Consider the following 15848-nt stretch of genomic DNA (forward strand, 5'->3'; position numbering starts at 1 on the left):
TCAGGCACCCTCTCCTTTGCTGCCCAAGGAACAATTTGGGGACCTCTCCTTGGACCTTGGAACCCCTCTAGAGTCAAGTCTCTTGCAAACCCTAAAATGGCTCCCTTAATTAAGATATTTACTTCGCTGCTCCATATCCACCCTTCCTCCATCCCACCCATCCCATTCCCCCAAGCTTTCCCGAATCCTCCCCTTCTCCCTTCTCTCTACCCATCTACCCTACATCCACCCCACCCCCACCCCCGTGCACCCAACTTTTGCCTGGCATTCTCATCTACTTCCAATATCCAGGAGGATAACAATATAATTTTCTTTGGGTTCACCTTCTTATTTAGCTTCTCTAGGATCACGAATTTTAGGCTCAATGTCTTTTAATTATGGCTAGAATCCACTTATGAGTGAGTACATACCATATTCCTCTTTTTAGGTCTGGGTTACCTCACTCAGAAAAGCGTTTTCTATTTCCATCCATTTGCATGCAAAATTCAAGATGTCATTGTTTTTTACCACTGAGTAAAACTCTAATGTGTATATGTTCCACATCTTCTTTAACCATTCTTCTATTGAGGGGCACCTAGGTTGTTTCCAGGTTCTGGCTATTACAAATAGTTCTGCTAGGAACATAGTTGAACAAATGCTTTTGTAGTATGATAGGGCATCTCTTGGGTATATTCCCAAGAGTGGAATTTCTGGGTCCTGAGGTAGGTTGACTCCCAGTTTCCTGAGAAACCGCCACACTGATTTCCAAAGTGGCTGCACAAGTTTGCATTCCCACCAACAATGGATGAGTGTTCCCCTACTCCACATCCTCTCCAGCATAGGCTATCATTGTTGTTTTTGATTTTAGCCATTCTGACAGGCAGAAGATGGTATCTCAAAGTTGTTTTGATTTCCATTTCCCTGATCGCTAAGGAGGTTGAGCATGACCTTAAGTGTCTTTGGCCGTTTGAACTTCTTCTGTTGAGAATTCTCTGTTCAGTTCAGTACCACAATTTTTAATTGGGTTAATTAGAGTTTTAGTGTCTAGTTTCTTGAGTTATTTGTATATTTTGGAGATCAGACCTTTGTCTGATGAGGGGTTGGTGAAGATTTTCTCCCAATCAGTAGGTTGCCTTTTTGTCTTAATGACAGTGTCCTTTGCTTTACAGAAGCTTCTCAGTTTCAGGAGGTCCCATTTATTCATTGTTGCTCTTATTGTCTGTGCTACTGGGGTTCTACCTAGGAAGTCGTCTCCTGTGCCCATGTCTTGTAGACTACTTCCCACTTTCTCTTCTATCAGGTTCAATGTGGTCAGATTAATATTGAGGTCTTTAATCCATTTGGACTTGAGTTTTGTGCATGGTGATAGATATGGATCTATTTTCATCCTTCTACAGGTTGACATCCAGTTATGCCAGCACCATTTGTTAAAGATGCTTTCTTTCTTCCATTGTATAATTTTAGCTCCCTTGTTGAAAATCAGGTGTTCATAGGTTTTTGGATTAAGATCTGGGTCTTCAATTCGATTCCATTGGTCAACATCTCTGGTTTTGTGCCAATACCAAGCAGTTTTCATTACCGTAGCTCTGTAATAGAGTTTGAAGTCAGGGATGGTAATGCCTCCGGAAGTACTTTTATTGTATAGGATTGTTTTGGCTGTCCTGGGTTTTTTGTTTTGCGATATAAACTTGATTATTGTTCTCTCAAGGTCTGTGAAGAATTTTGTTGGGATTTTGATGGGGATTGCATTGAATCTATAGATTGCTTTTAGTAGAATTGCCATTTTTTACTATGTTGACCCTCCCAATCCAAGAGTATGGGAGATTCTTCCATTTTCTAGTATCCTCTTCAATTCTTTCTTCAAAACCTTAAAGTTCTTGTCAAATAGATCTTTCACGTCCTTGGTTAGAGTTACCCCAAGATACTTTATGGAATTTGTGGCTATTGTGAAAGGCGATGTTTCTCTGATTTCCCTCTCTGTATCTTTGTTCTTTGTGTATAGGAGGGCAACTGATTTTTTTGGAGTTGATCTTGTATCCTGCCTCAGTACTAAAGGTATTGATCAGCTGTAGGAGTTCTCTGGTAGAGTTTTTGGGGTCACTTATGTACACTATCATATCATCTACAAATAATGAAAGTTTGACTTCTTCCTTTCCAATTAGAATCCCCTTGATCTCTTTATGCTGTCTTATTGCTATTGCAAGAATTTCAAGCACTGTATTGAAGAGGTATGGAGAAAGTGGACAGCCTTGTCTTGATTTTAGTGGGATGGCTTTGAGTTTCTCTCCATTTAATTTAATGTTAGCTGTTGGCTTGTTGTATATTGCTTTTATTATATTTAGGAATGAACCTTGTATCCCTAATCTCTCCAAGACCTTTATCATAAAGGGGTGTTGAATTTTTTCAAATGCTTTTTCAGCATCTAATGAAATGATCATAAGGTTTTTTCCTTCAGTTTATTTATATGATGGATTACATTGATAGATTTTCGTATGTTGAACCAGCCCTGCCTCTCTGTGATAAAGCCTACTTGATTATGATCAAGTAGGTATAATTTTTTGTATGTATAATTTTTTGGATGTGTTCTTGAATTCTGTTTGCCAATATTTTATTGAGAATTTTTGCATCGATGTTCATGAGTGAGATTGGTCTGTAATTCTCTTTCTTGGTTAAGTCTTTGTGTGGTTTTGGAATCATGGTGACTTAGCTTCATAAAAGGAGTTAGGCAATGACTCTTCTGTTTCTATTTTGTGAAACACATTAAGGAGTATAGGTATTAACTCTTCTTGGAAGTTCTGATAGAATTCTGCATTGAAACCATCTGGTCCAGGGCTTTTTTTTGGTAGGGAGGTTTCTGATGATATCTTCTATTTCCTTGCGACTTACAGGTATATTTAAACTGTTCACCTGGTCTTGACTTAATTTTGAGATATGGTATTTATCTAAAAAAGTGTCCATTTCTTTCACATTTTCCAATTTTGTGGCATACAGGCTTTTGCAGTAAGATCTAATGATTCTCTGAATTTCTTCTGTGTGTCTGTGGATATGTCCCCCTTTTCATTTCTGATCTTGTTAATTTGCGTGTTCTCTCTCTGCCGTTTGATTAGTTTGGCTAGGAGTTTGTCAATCTTGTTGATTTTCTCCAAGAACCAGCTTTTTGTTTCATTGATTCTTTGGATTGTTTTTTGTGTTTCAATTTTTTTGATTTCAGCCCTCAGTTTGATTATTTCCAAGCTTCTACTCCTCCTGGATGTTGAATTCTCATTTCGGTTTTCGTGGATGGTTGGTTGTGATTGTTAAGATTTTTTTTCTAATGCGAACTCTCTGGCGACACAAATTCCCAATCAAGCCAAATCAAAACAAGCCAAATTAAGAAATATCCAGGTTTAATGGGATTCCTGTGCTCTCAGGTGGACCCAAGGGGGGTCAGGGCCTGGCCTGCTGGGATTTGGAGTCCAGGCCAATACAACTCACAGGCCTGGGGGCTAGGATAGATGCAAGGGGCTGGGGTCTACTCTCCAAACTTAACAGTGATGTCTTTATTAGTGTGAGAAGCCCTGTGGACTTTGTACTGGCTACCTCCGCAAGTTTTTAGGAGAACACTGACTGAGGAATACAGAGTATATCTCTGGAAAGTTTCAAGTGTAGAAGGTAACAACCCTGAAAAACTGGCCCAGGGTGACCTCTAGTGGTCACATGCATCTTAAGTTCGCCAGGCTGAGAGCAAAGTTTGACCTTTACTTGTAGCTACTTAGTCCCCGAGCGAGAGGGCAGAGGATCCAGAACTCGACACACGGAGCGGCGACGTCGGTAAATCCTCCAGGTATGCTGATTGCCTTTCAGAATCAGATCAGAAGGAGGAGGACAAGGATAGTGCACTGGAAAAATTCCCAGGTAAAGGGGAAGTCCGCCTCAAGAGCGGGGTTAGTGACCACGACAAAAGTGGGGTTTAATGACCACAAGAGTGGTGTTAATGTGACTGCTACAAAAGCAGGGTTACTGTAAATGTGTACAGATGTATGTTATGTTGTTTGTGTTGTCTTTTGTGTACTGAACAGGAGAAAGATATTTGAATTTAGGAACTGCTAAAAAAGGTATTTTGAATTTAAAATATGGGCCTAAGGATATGATGTTTCGGAAAAGAGTTTCTGTTTTCATCTCCACAGAAAATGAGAGCCTAAGGATGTATTCGAGATTTATGTGGTTTGAATCATCGAGACCTCCTGAAATGTTGTAGTAAATACCCCTAAGAATGCAATGTCCCTATTCAGCAGGAAGTAGCCAGACAGACTGACAACGCCCAAATTCCCTAAAAGATTAAGTGAGGTCCTTCCAGTGTTTACAGAGCAGCAAGCCTGCTTCTCTGAGTACCGCTTCACTCCGTGCACCAGTTTGGACTCAAAACGAATGCAGCTGCAGCTAGAAGGCAGCTGGAGCAGAGCTTTGCTAGGTGGCTGTGGTGAAAGGCACATTGTGCCAGCCCAGTCGGTGCCTAGCCTGGCGGGTGCCACAGCAGTGCTGAGAATAAGAGCGGTGCCACAAGCTGCCAAACCAGAAGACTTGCAGTGTACCTGAAACTGTGAGGGGCTCTGAGGCTGAAGTGGCTCCAGTTCCACTTGGCTATGCTAAACTATGCTGACTTCAGGCAGGACTGGTCGTAATTATCATAATAAAAGCACAATTAAGGTTTAGACACAGCAAACAGGCAGTACCATATTACATCTACATAGTGCAACTTAAGTTTTTAAGAACTGCTTAGCATTTTAAGAACTCACGTCCTCCTGAAAGATTGCTGTATATACACTTGGTTTATCTAATGTTTCAGGATCCGCAGGGAGGTGGATGTGAAAAGCCCTTGGATTTTTAAGGTGATTGGGTCATTGGATAAATCTGTGAGAATTTACAGACTCTTTTACTGTGGCACAGGTGTTGAGAGTTTGCTAATAAGGAAGAGGCCCTGTTCGCCACCTCTCCCATCAGCCCTGTGAGCTGCAGCGGCTCCGGCGCAGACCTTGAGGTGTTGCCGGCCTGTGCTGCCTCGGTCACCAGTCCAGCATCTCCGGTGTCGGCTCCCGCTATACTCCCCACCAGCACAGCCGCGGAGAGCAAGGCTAGCCCCGCGGGGAAGGCAGGGGGGCCTGGGGCTGGAGCTGCCACTATGGGCCTGGGCTCCATAGCCCCGCAAGCCGGGAACCAGCAGAGCAGTGCGGACTGGCCTCGGTGGCAACGGGCGGCACGGCTTCCCTGAAGGGGCAATGTCTAATGGGGTTTATGCCTGCCGAGTGCGGCCAAGGGAAAAGTAAAGCCCGTAGTTTCCAGCACACCTCTGGTAGACTCCTTGATGCAGCTGGAGGATTACACCAATACGATCCCAGATGCAGTGACTGATTATTACCTGAACCATGCTATAAATTTGTCTAAGCAATTGTCTAGTTATCTTCTAGGTAACTGGACTGGAGAACTTGATGCCGTGCGGAAGCAACAGGGATGACCCTCTGGGCAGAGATAAGGGCATGGCCCATACCAATACCAGTTCATGTTAACTCATCCCATTTGCCCACATTATTTTCCACCTCCTGTGACATGAGTGTGCCATGTATGCCTACATTATCACCTTAAACATCATCGATGTACAGCCTCTCACCTTCGAGCAATTTTTCTGATTGGCTTTCTTCTGCCTTTTCCTTCTTTAAGGAATGGGTGGGGGTAGGGATATTTTTGGCATGCTGCCTGGGTAGATGTGTGGTATGTCTGTGGTTGGTGTACCGTCTGCAAGCCCAAACGAGGAGGGACAAGGTCATTGTAGCACAGGCCTTGGCTGCCTTGGAATGTGGATCCTCACCCCAGATTTGGCTTTCAGCCTTAAAGAGCTTGTAGGCAATATGCTATGCATAGCCTTTGCACCCTCAAGGGACCCGATAGTCCCATTGCACAGAGGAAGGTATGCATAGAGGAGAGTGTGTAGATACAGCCCTTGCATTCCCAGGGAAGTATTTGTCCCATTGCACATGAAGGGTGTATCTTGCTTATTTCTTTCCCTCGATCGGTCCACACATCATGAGGTGGGGACCTGATTGGGAAATAGTTCTTTGCCTTATTGCTCTTAAAAACAAAAAGGGGGAACTGTAAGGAGCCATCCGGATATCGCCATTACAAGATGGCACTAGCGGTCCTGCAGCTTGGAGGTAAACAAGTCCTTCTTTGGTATTGCCGCATGGGGCTGAGAGCCCCTTGCTTGTACATGCGCAATTGAGCCTTGTCACTAGCCAATCCCGAGGCTCTGGGCATCAGCAGACTGGTATTCACCAATCAGGACAGTACCCGAGTCCCTTTAACCTATATAAGCAGATGCCGCTTGGCCTTCACTCTCTCTTGCTTTCTCTCTCTCTCTCTCTCTCTCTCTCTCTCGCTTCCTGCTCTCCCTTCAACCAAGAGGCTCCAATAAAGTGTGATGTGAGAAGAATCCTCAACTCATGGTGGTTCTTCCTTGCTGGTCAAGGGGTTCGCCACACACACCCAAGCACTGGACTGAGATCCGAGAATCCTTTTGAAGAGAGAAAGATTACATGAGCAAGGAGTGTCAAGGTCATGACAAGAGAATCCACGGATACAGCTGACCTGAGCACTTGGGAGTTGGCAAGTCTGAACCAACAGAGTGCATGGGACTGACCTAGGCCCTCTGCATGTGTGTGACAGTTGTGTAGCTTGTGCGGCTCCTAAAAGTGGGATCAGGACTTGTCCCTGTAAACGGCTTTTGGTAACCCATTTCCTTCACCCAGAGGCTTTTCTGTGTTCTTCTTGGCCCCACTAGACCAGTTTCTCTCTTGCCCACCAGTCCCCACAGTCACTTTTAAAATAATCCCTCCCCAAACCTGTAGACCCATAACCTCTCCAGTTTCCTCTGGACACACAGCCCTTAACCCCCCTTCCATCAAACAGGAGATCACAGCACTTGCACTAGTACACACACACTGTGTGTTTGTGCATGTGTGTGTGTGTGTGTGTGTGTGTCTGTGTGCGTGTGTCAGAATCACTCTGTAACCCAGACTGGCTTTAATTTGCAGCAGCCCCCTTCTTCAGGGTCCTGAGGTCTGGGATTGCAGTCTTGTCACCAATAAACTTCATTTCCCACTTGATTTCCTGAGCAAACATTGAGCTCACCTCCAGGTGCAACCCATCAAGAACTTCCACACCATTTTACCCAAAATGGGCTTAAACACTCTTTTCCTGGGGCCTGCGTAAACATCACATGAAACCCATGCCCTCTCAAACCCAAAGCAGGAGAACAGGGCTTGTTTCCACAGCAGGACAGTTGTAGAGGTGCTCAGTGGGTCCCAGGGAAGCTGCAGGCCTTGTATCCTCAGATAGTGATGTCTCTTTGGAGTGAGTCTTGTTTTCTCTAAAGGGGTCACTAACTATGTGCATCTTGACAAGACACACCTTATCTACCTCCACATCGAAGCCCCGCTCCACCTTGAGTGTGACAGCAGACTGTAACATGCAAATGGACAGGAGACTAGATGTGGCCTTTATCTTAGTCTTCTGACTCCAGATCAGAGGATAGTCTGTATTCCAACATTACTGTCCATTCCTAAGACCACTTCATTAAGTCCGGCCAAAGCTGCCTATTTCACAGTCAACAAAGCATCCTGTGCTGCCCGTGACTTCTGGGAACTGAGATGACAGGAGATGGTCCTGGGGTTGTGGTCCCCTGCTCTCTCCTTTGCTGTCCAGTGCATCCCTCACTCAAGTGATAAGTGAGTTGATACTTTAGGAGACGATTGATCTGAGTCATTTCTTATGATAAGGTATAGTTATGTCTATGATCTGGAGGAGAAGAATAGCTATGTCAGGGAGACCTCTCTCCCTTGTACGATAGCTATGATCCTAAGGTGACTCACTAGGTCACTGTTACCATTTACTTCTGGGATCTTCTCTCAGTTCTGGACCAGTCAAACTCACATCATAGTAGATGGGGGACCCAGCTCCTAATGCACCCCTGAGACTGCATTGTCACTGGTATCACAGGACCAGAGGGCCCCTCTCTCCCAGGGCCAAAGACCATGCAGTTGCCATTTTGAAATTCTGGGACTGCCTCTGCTGTCACTATGCAGGCTTGCTTTCAAACTCTGGGATGTCTATTGTGATTCTTCAATTAGTTACCACTAAGAACTCCACATAGCACCTGTCCCTTCCACACATGCCTCAATGTCACAGATTGTCCTCAGTCTTGACATAGAGAACATCTATTTGGTCACACTTACCATTCATATATTGTCCATGGGAACTTTAATTTACAAGAGCAGAACTGAGCCTACACTTTAGCTATTGAAAGTAGAATCTATGGTCCATAAGCCTCTCCTCCCAGAAAGGACTCTGGTATCTCTGAGAAGAGGTTCTGTTGTGGACACTGGGCCCAGGAGCCCATCTTTTTCCTGGCTGGCAGGTCTCATATAGTTAAATATCAATTTCTGGCAACATATAGCTCATTGACTGATGTGGAATTCCCCTCTGTATGCTATGAGTATGTTTTATGGTAATACACAAATTAATAAATTGAGTTAATTTAAAATGTAAGGGATAACTAAAAATATGCTTAAGCTATTGCCCCAAATGTATTATAATTAACAGATTCTCTGTGTGGTGATTTTGTATCTGGGCAGCCAGGAAACAAACAAGCAGCTTCCAACAACACCTGACCATCTGTTTGCCTGTAGAATCTGTATGTTCTGTCACTTTGGGGGCACACACCCCAATCTGAGGTCAGAGCCTGGGTTACAGACAACTTACAAATCATCAGAACTTTTGTTCCTTTATAATGCTGTCCCCTGATCACTCCACTTTGGTCTACCACATCAGGACATTTCTGTCCATGTTTACCGACATCCGATTTCAGGAACACCATTTGCAATCCCCAACCCTTGCCTTGCATAGTTTTCATCCCTGGGCTTCTGGAGAGGCCCATGTCCTTCTCTCTGGTGTTCGTGCCCATTTTTCTCTGCAGCTCCAGGAAATGAGGACACTCCTGGGTCAGAGATGCTAGGTAAGGGAGAAGGGCAACCCCCTTCACTTTCTCTAGGATAAAATTTCCTCAACCACCTGGGAAAAGTAAATTTCTGGGAGTCAAAAGTCTTTGTCTCTCCCTGCTAGACAACTTTCAACACATATGACCACTATGTCCCTCCTGGATATGTCTCACTTCTGGGCATCTTATCTGACTGTGATCTGTTCACATAATAACCTGGTGGGAAAGAGCTCACCTCATGCTGTCTGCATGAGGCCTGATGGGCCTTAAGAGAGTTCAGGACCACAGGCTCCCTATTCGCAGGGCCAAGTAGCAAGTGAGAAGTCACAAAGACATGGAGTGTCCTTTCCCTGCTGCAGGGGGATCTTGCTGGCTGCAGCTCAAGCAAGGTGATTCTCCAGTTAGACACTGCCATGAGGTCTCCATGCACCATTTCCTAGAACTGACACCTTGTCTGACAGATTGTCCTGGGTACAATGGAGAGGCAGAGAACTCAGTACTGCTCAGCCCAACAGGCTGGGTGCCTCAGCAGTGGCAATCTGACAGTGAAAGCTGGCAACTGCTGACATAGAGCCATGGCCTTGTCACTGAGAACACCTGTGGTGGTGGCAGCAATAGAGGCACTTCCTCTTTGTGGTGACCTGGGATGGAGGGTCTTACTGTAATACACTGTTCCCTCTGGAAATACTCCCACAGACACAAAACATCCCATTCATTCTCCATTTCTGCAAAGCCAGTCAGGCTGACAACAGAGACCACCGTCACTACCCCTTACAGTTCTGTCCTCTGTGTTTTCACTTACAGTGCCTTCTATAGAGTAAACACAGCATGGAGGCAACACTGACATGAAAAACACACACTGCACTACAGATACCCTACAGCCTCGCCCACCGCTGCCCTACTGTGCCCTGAATGAGACTGCTTATTCATTTCCCAGATGTCCAAACCTGAATAATCACACAATACTATATCAATTGCAACACTGTTTGGTCAATGACTTAGGGGTATTCCTTGCATGCCAAATTAACCAACTTCTATTAATCTCTTCATTGTCACAAGGCGGTGTCTTACCAATAATGTTATGGAGTTCTTCTTCAGCAGCTACATGGTGTCCACTTGACTCCGCCTACTCTCTTTCTATATCTCTGTTTACATTTTTTGCCTGGTCTATATTCTGCCCTGCCTAAGGCAGGGCAGGTAAAGCCTTGATAAATTCCAGTGCCTTCTGCAGAGACCTAGTAGAAGGCACCGACTTTGTTATGTCTCTGTTTTTCCTGATTCTGTTGCTAAAGATTCCTGAGGCTCAGCTGCAGGTAAGTGAAATGAATGACCAAAGTGTGTGGAGTCCTGAACAACAGTGTCCTCACCTCTCAGGTCATGGTCACAATCTCCGTGTGCCCAAGCACAATGGGGACATCAGTCCACTGGGAGGGAGGAGCAGAGCCACAGGCCCTGGAGGGACCCCGTAAGAGATGTAGAAAAAGATGGAACTAGGAACCTGCATAGCTTTGGCATGGGTAGGCTTGAATTCATAGCCCAGGTGCTCAGAATTTTTGCAAACTTTCAGGAATGAATCTCTGCCTGGGCTCTTCTGCAAACCAAACTGAAGGTTGCACAATTCTCTCCGTAGCTCCCCCTGTTGGCGGCCCGGCCTCAGGAAGAAATCATGGCAAAGGCTCTGACCTCAGTGCACAGTAACTCCCAGCATCTGTGCCTTTTGGTTCTACTGATCTGTCTGGGGACCACTCTGCTGGCTGGTGAGTTCCCAGAGTGTCAAAGAGAGGATTACTGGGGGATGGGAACAGACCTGGTCCTAGTCTTGAAGTACTCCTAGACTAGCTCTGAACTCTTGTGTCCTTCCCCTCTTCATCACCACAGTGAGGAGATCCCTGGCTCTGCCCGGCCCTATCCCATCCAGTCTTTAGTGGATTAAAGAAGTTAGGGGAAAAGTTGTATCTGGAGGATAGAGCAGAGACTACAGGAATGAAGAGCTTGGTGGCAGAAGGAAATATCTGGCGATGCCCTTTGTACCACTGGGGTCTGCAGGATGCATAAAACCCAGTCATCTGCAGATGTGATGTGCACAGTGCAGATTCCTTCAGGATTCTCTCTCAGACAGCTCCCCTACACCTTAGGCTGCTGTACTCTGAAGACTACCTTCCCGGGGACTCCTCAGGAGCCCTTCACCATTCTGAGACTCTGTGTCCTTGAACTTTCTTTCCCACCTTGAAAGGCAGAGGTTCACAACAGGTGCAGCCAGGGACAAGGCAGCGACAACCACACACATTTTTATAGTTATTTTTTGTTTTGTTTTTCTTTCCTTCTTTTTCTTGTTGCTGTTTTGCTTAAAGGCAGGATTTCACACCATAGCCCACACTTCAGAATTTGCAACAATCCCTTCTCTAACCCGGTCTACCAAATGCTGGGATTAAAGTTTTGTGCCACCAGGCTCAGCTTCAATTCCCAAGTGATACTTAAACCTCCCCAGCCTGCTCAGCTCCCTTTCCTGCCCATCTAGCCTTCTCTTTTAGCCCCTTTTCCACCAGGTAGCAATTTGTTCTCGTGCCTGAAAATACTAAGCTGAGCAGCTAAGCAGAGACTGGAACACCTTGTCTACTATGGAGGACCCTGGCAATGGCCCTATGTAAGGACCTACAGTAGCTTCTTCCCTTGCTCCCAGGCCCATGCTGTCTACCACCTTGCAAGATGACTTAAAATAAAGATATTCATTAGGCAGGAGTGGGTTCATTTTGTTTGCCAATGAAAGGCAGTGATTATTTTCAACCTGGCAAGCCTCATGATATCTCTCTGTACCAAAGATTCAGTTCCACATTTGGTATGAGCCTCAGAATGCAACAACCTGATAATTAATCATATTTGTCCTCTAACCCAGATTAGGGTATATCTAGTCTTGGTGTCCATCCCCACAGTGTCTTCAAATGTGAAAAAGTGCAATAAAAAGAAATCCCATACTAGCTTAGAACTGAGTATAATAAAAGATTTTATACACACACACAGAGAGAGAGACAGAGAGAGAGAGAGAGAGAGAGAGAGAGAGAGAGAGAGAGAGAGAGATCATAGGACTCTGCATAAACAGGGGGGAAAAGGAACCGAATCCAGCACCCAGAAGAGAGAGCAAGCATGCACTTTACATTGGCACTTATCGTATAAGAGGCCACACCAATGTGGGCTGGTAACTTAAAGGCTACTGGCTGAAGGAGTTCCTACAGCACAAAAGTACTCCCAAAGTTGCATATTTCTCAAGGAGCAATAGGTTCTATGCTACCTATGACTACTGAGTTGCCTAGAAATGACAGGAAGAGGAACCAGGCAGTGGTGGCGCTTGCCTTTGACCCAGAACTTGGGAGGCAGAGGCAAGATCTCTATGTGTTTGAGGTCACCCTGGTCTAAAAGAGCTTGTTCTAGGACATGTTCCAAAGCTACAGAGAAACCTGTCTTGAAAAAAAGACATGTGGAGACCCAAAAATATGAGCCTATTTCCACATTAACCATTGGTCAGAGAGTTGGAACTTACCTCTATTTCTTCAAGGAACTGTATTAGAGGGTAACAACATTAGGAAGGTTGAGAACCACTGGTCTAGAGCAGAGTGCCGTGTGTAGTGTGCTCATGCATCAGGTAGTAGTACTTGATTTGTTCTCAGATTTGAATGTCTGAAGCTCCCAGGTTACTCTGGAGAACCACATGACATCTGAGTGATACCAGAGATAACTAAGATTGAAACTTATAGACACATCTCTGGCCTACTTTCTGCTCTTTTTATTGGTTGGTGACAGAAGTGTTAAGCTGTGAAGTGGTTTTGTGGAAGAAGGCCTTCCTCAGGAAACAGAAGACAGCTTAAAGCACAAACAAACTTTTTGCTGCTGCCACTTTGAACATGAAGAGAAATCTCATTTATTATAAGCAAAGAAGAGACTGGAAATCAATAATGTGGGTATTCTGCAGAGTTGACCACTGGAACTTGAGTTAATCTTTCATCTGTCTGTGGGATGAAGTCCTTTGCCTTGATGGACAAGTCTCGTGTTGTTTCTAGTCTTTCCTCCTACAGCAGCACTTTCTACAGAGGAGGGGCAAGGCTCCTCAGAAGCAGGAAGTGAGAAACTTCCTACATCTGAAGAAGTTGAAACTTAAAGTTTTAGAGGACCATCGAGGCTGTAGAAGGAGGAGACCCTGACCAGCTCCAGAGAAGATCTTCGACCTGTCCTGAGGCATAGAAGCTGTGCAGTTTCAGCTGTGCTGTCCCCTGAGTCACAGCCTGAGCTGAGGTGAGCTCTGCAGGGATGCAGCTGCTGTGGATCCATCCCAGCTCCTACAGGTGAGTAACTCCTCACCACAGTCCTGTTAGAAATCCCAAATTACATCCAGTGCTTTCAAATGACCTTTGTGCAGTTGGTAATTTGGTCTGTCATAGGTTCCCTTTCTGGAGTGTGTGTGTGTGTGTGTAGTGTGTGTGTGTGTGTGTGTGTGTGTGTGTGTGTGTGTGTGTGTGTGTACAAGAGCATACACATTTCCCCAGGTAAAGGCTAAAGGCGCTGGGTACAATACCAGTTTTTATAATTCCCAATTGGTTTGTGTGATCATGTCTTGGTTTGATATCAGCAGACAGTTGGATAGTGTGGCAGGCTTTGTCTGCACAGCTGTTGTCATCCTGGGTGGGTGGATGCTGGCTGTGTAAAAGTCACTCTGTGGAAATGTAGGGAAGGATGAACTTTACAGAGCCAATCAGAGAACAGACCTACAGTCTGGAGTGGGAGTGCAGAACACTGGAGAGAACCTGAAGAGGTGTGCCTATGTGGTGGTTTTAAGAATGGCTCTCATATACTTGAATGCTAAGTCATCAGGGATTGGCATTGCATAGAAGGATTAGGAGGTGTGTCCTGTTTGGGGTATGTGTAGCCTTGTTGGAGGAAGTGTGTCACTGGGGGTGGGCTTTGAGATTTCCATATCCCAATCCAGGCCCAATGGCTCTCTCTCTTTCTGTGCTGTGGGTCCTGATGTAGAACTCTCAGGTCCTTCTCCAGCACCATGTCTGCTGCATGCTGTCAGACTCCCTGCTATGATGGCAATGAACTAAACTTCTGAAACTGTATTCCAATCAGATACTTGCTTTTTACGTGTTGCATGGGTATGTGGTCTCTACACAGCAATAGAACCCTAATCAAGGCAGCTTCTATCTCTGCTGTTCTTTGGGGATGACATGCACTTTTGTGTCTCAGGTTGCTCAACTGGGACTCTTTTAACACTTTTTTCTTCCTCTAACATTCTGCAGTTCCTTATACTTTGCTCTTAATCTACCTTTAGGAATCTGTCTTCATCAGAAACTCTTTTTGAGAACAGGCCCAGTGGTAGAGTCCCCAGTGAGCACCTGGACACAGGTCCATGACTGAACTATGTGTTGCACACCATCAACTCTCGAGTTACTTCTGCAGCTCGCCCTCTGTGGCACACACAGCTGGTCTTCTGAGCTTTGGCTGGCTTCACTCCACTGCTGCTGCCATTCTTGGGGGTCATCCCATGGTACTGGTATTTCCAAAATGCTGATGTCCTCTGGGCAACTGCATGTTCCCTAGTAGCCTATCCTGGGCTCTCTCCATGGAGTACAGTCCTGCTACATAACACCTAGCTCTGATGTCACCGTCACACCTTTAAAACTCGCACCACCTGGGTGGTTCTTAAACCACCATATTTGGCTGCCCACACAAGGTACAAGCTTGGCCATGTCTAGAACACAGCCTGTGTGTGCTGACTCTCAGAAACAACTTTCCAGAAGACCTCACCTCTAAGATGCTGGTATCTTTGTAATCACTGATAATTTCTCAACTCCAGCTGATCAGCACTGAGTATCCCAGCAGAGCAAAGGACTCACCTTAGTGGTTCTGGTACCTTGTGAATCATAGCAGATTTTTTTGACTGCAGCTACCCAGAACCATTGACTCTTAATTCAAATTGTCCAGTAAAGTTGGCTGCTGTTTGTATTCACTCCACCAATAACTTTAGGGGTACCTGGGATAGGGCTTTAGGGCCTGACTTCTTAAAAAGAGAGAGACAAGGACACATGCTCTCAATGGTTGTGAAGACCGGGTCAGGCAGCTTGAAGCAGTGTGTGGCTGGTTCCCAGCTCCCTTGGGTAGAACAGAAGGATTTTGCAACTGTATGTACCTTGTCCTGAACCTGTAACATGATCACGGCCTGCTTGTTTGTGTTTTCTGTCCTGCCCAGACAAGCCCCAAAGAAAATCACACAGAGATCTCTATAAGTTATAAAGATGGTTGGCCCATTAGGTCAACCTACATATTAGCTCTTGTAGCTTATATTAACCCATTGCTCTGATCTATGTTAGTCATGTGGCTCAGTACCTTTTGCAGTGGGTCAGATCATATCCTGCTGCTTCGGTGATCCGGGCAGGAGTGGGAGGAATCAACTTCCTCCTTCCCAGAATTCTCCTGTTCTCACTGCATCATTTCTATTTCCTGTCTGGTTTTCCTGTCTACACTTCTTGCCTGGCCAATCAGTGTTTATTTAAAACATGATTGACAGAATATAGACAATTCTCCCGCACCATGAACCTATGAGTCTGTTTTCCCCATAGCACTCCTTAATAAATTGATAGATATATGTCTATATCCTGTGGTTTTCATAACAACCTGTTTTCCCAGACTTCCCATCCAGGCCTCCAATGTCTGCATTCTCTCAACACTTTCTCTCCTCAGTTCCTGAAGAACGGCTCAGTGAGCTCTCAACACTTGATGACTTTTTTCCAGCCCATACATCCAAAGTCCTTCTCCAATCCTCCCCAAAACCCTTGTCCATGTCTTGCTACCAACT

General features: G+C 45.3%; 1 protein-coding gene and 1 long non-coding RNA gene across 2 annotated transcripts in view; both read left to right on the plus strand.

Moving 5' to 3' along the window:
• The first annotated feature begins 3733 nt into the window (after positions 1-3733).
• LOC148123568 (uncharacterized) overlaps positions 3734-15848 on the plus strand; it is a 126008-nt gene continuing 113893 nt past the window's right edge. The window contains exon 1 of the long non-coding RNA XR_015736932.1: positions 3734-3802. This is a non-coding gene — a long non-coding RNA (uncharacterized LOC148123568). The remainder of the gene's footprint in view (positions 3803-15848) is intronic.
• The window catches only part of LOC125394440 (uncharacterized), a 45029-nt gene continuing 42059 nt past the window's right edge, over positions 12879-15848 (plus strand). Inside the window, exon 1 of the mRNA XM_087896296.1 lies at positions 12879-13338. The gene's annotated coding sequence lies outside the window, so the exon portion shown is untranslated. The remainder of the gene's footprint in view (positions 13339-15848) is intronic.

Source organism: Myodes glareolus, chromosome 1 (genome assembly GCF_982192425.1).
Source record: "Myodes glareolus chromosome 1, mMyoGla1.1, whole genome shotgun sequence".
In the NCBI taxonomy this organism is placed as follows: Eukaryota; Metazoa; Chordata; class Mammalia; order Rodentia; family Cricetidae; genus Myodes; species Myodes glareolus.